The 2,135-nt window shown below is 42.7% G+C and overlaps 1 long non-coding RNA gene across 1 annotated transcript in view; it reads left to right on the top strand.

The window, feature by feature from the left end:
- LOC106960748 (uncharacterized) overlaps window positions 1–1,511 on the top strand; it is a 22,974-nt gene extending 21,463 nt beyond the window's left edge. Inside the window, exon 3 of the long non-coding RNA XR_001427633.1 lies at window positions 941–1,511. This is a non-coding gene — a long non-coding RNA (uncharacterized LOC106960748). The remainder of the gene's footprint in view (window positions 1–940) is intronic.
- Window positions 1,512–2,135: the final 624 nt, after the last annotated feature.

Consider the following 2,135-nt stretch of genomic DNA (forward strand, 5'->3'; position numbering starts at 1 on the left):
CCGACCAACTGGACCGGCCCAGAACTGACCTGGAGGACCGACCAACTGGATCGGCCCAGAACTGACCTGGAGGACCGACCCATTGGACCCGGCCCAGAACTGACCTGGAGGACCGACCCACTGGACCGGTCCGGAACTGACCTGGAGGACCAAGATTGTTCCAGATTTTTATCCACTAAACAGACCCACAGTTTAGTGGATAAACACTAAACTGTTGGTAGCTATGCTAACTAGCCTTAGCATTCATGACCGGCTGTGCTAGCTGAAGCGTAGCAGAGAGCATAGGGGAGTGATTGGCAGCGCTAAGCTCCACCTCCTGGCTCTGATTGGTTGGTTCTGGTGAGCGCTGGGAGAAAACAGATTTTTTCAGATTATCTGTCTCATATCAAACTGTTCCAACGTGGTGACAGCTTCAACTAATGTCAAAAATATTTTATTTGAAGGTTAAAAACTGCAGCTTAAAGTTAAATAAAATAAAAATGCTGCATGTTGGTGGAACGTTCCCCGATTTCAAAACTAATGGATAGAAAATTTGAAAGGTGAGATTTCACTTTTCTCAAATACTTTAAACAGACTAAAAGTCAAATTGATCCGTGAAGTCTTATAAACAGATCTGTGTCGTGGTCCTCAGGTTTTACTGTCCTGCAGTAAAGCAGGATGACAGTAAAGTTCTTAAAGTGTTGAAAACGGCATGTAAAGCAGTCAGAGGAGGTTTTGTGCCTCCAGGCTCTCGGTGTGCTGGGAAGCAGCGACTGCTGACAGGACAGCCAGCAGAGCGACACGCCTCACCTGTGCAGGTGATAATGCGCCTCATGCGTGTGAGCAACGACTTCTCCAGAGAAACAGCCGACGCTGCAGGCGGTTTAATGCAGAAAACCTCCAACCCACTTGACTGACAGAAGCTAAATTAAACCGAGGTTTTACTTCTTCTCTTTGGCAGACGCAGAAATAATGATCAGGTCTGATGCAGTGAAGCTGGAGGAGCCACAAGCAGAAACAGGAGGAAACTTTCTGACTGCAGGAACAATCAGGAACATCAGAGGAGGGTTGAAATGCAACGGAGGAAATAAAACTGATGACTCTCAGCTCTTTGCTTTTCTCGTTTTCTCTCTCTGGACGTCCAGTTTTATTATATTTATCTGATCTTTTCAGGAACCAAGCTGCTGCTGTTGACAGACTGACGGCGTTTTGAGCTCCAGCTTGTGGCCTGATCCGTTTCCCTGGGAGCGTCGGCCCGGTTCTGGATCAGCTGGTTCTGCACACATTTCCTCTACGTTTGGTTAAACCTCCAAGTGGCATTTTATAACAGAGACCAACACAAAGCAGTTCAAACCATGAATAATTATTATTTATGTTTTAATGTGTGTTTTAAACATAAATATCTAAAATGTGTGGCATGCATTTCCTGATTCCCCAAAATAAAATCCGACTAGAGTTTATATCTGATAAAATCAGCCTTAGTCTAAACGTGTCGTTGTTCGATATTAAATATAAAATATACATCCATAAGGATCAAATGTTACACGAAATTCTCAGCTGGTTCGTTTTCTGTTTTCTTTTAAAGCTCGTCTTAAAACCATCTATTTTACTTGGCTTTCAACACCAGTGGGATCTAGTTTTAAATTGTATGTTTTTGTTTTTAAACTGTTTTTAATTACTTTTTTATTATGTTGTGTTTTTAAATTGTACAGCACTTTGTATCAACTGTGGTTGTTTTAAAGTGCTTTATAAATAAAGCTGGTATGCAGTGAAGAGAAAAATCTCTCAGTTCAGACATTTGAGAATAAAAACAAGTTAAAATTTCCTTTTTAAATCTGTGCTGAATAGTTTTTGTTCCTGTATAACCCGGTGAGCCTGAATGCATCGTGAACAGCCTGTGGGTTTGGGCCGGCTGATCGCTCAACAGAACCAGAGGCGTTTCATTCAGCTGGTTGGTTCTGAAATATCCTGACAAAGTTCTGGTTCGGCCCGGCTTCATGATCGCTCCATTCACATTAATCATAAATGGTTTTATGTTATCAAAGCTGCAGCTCGGTGATGAAATCAGATTTTCCTGAAACATCAAAACGAATCCCGCCCACCAAAGTTCTCCGATCTGTGATCAATAAATCGTCCGTCCAGCCCGCTGCCACATG

This window comes from Poecilia latipinna, unplaced genomic scaffold, assembly GCF_001443285.1.
Source record: "Poecilia latipinna isolate Pla-1442-1.1 unplaced genomic scaffold, P_latipinna-1.0 Scaffold1224, whole genome shotgun sequence".
NCBI classification, from domain to species: Eukaryota; Metazoa; Chordata; class Actinopteri; order Cyprinodontiformes; family Poeciliidae; genus Poecilia; species Poecilia latipinna.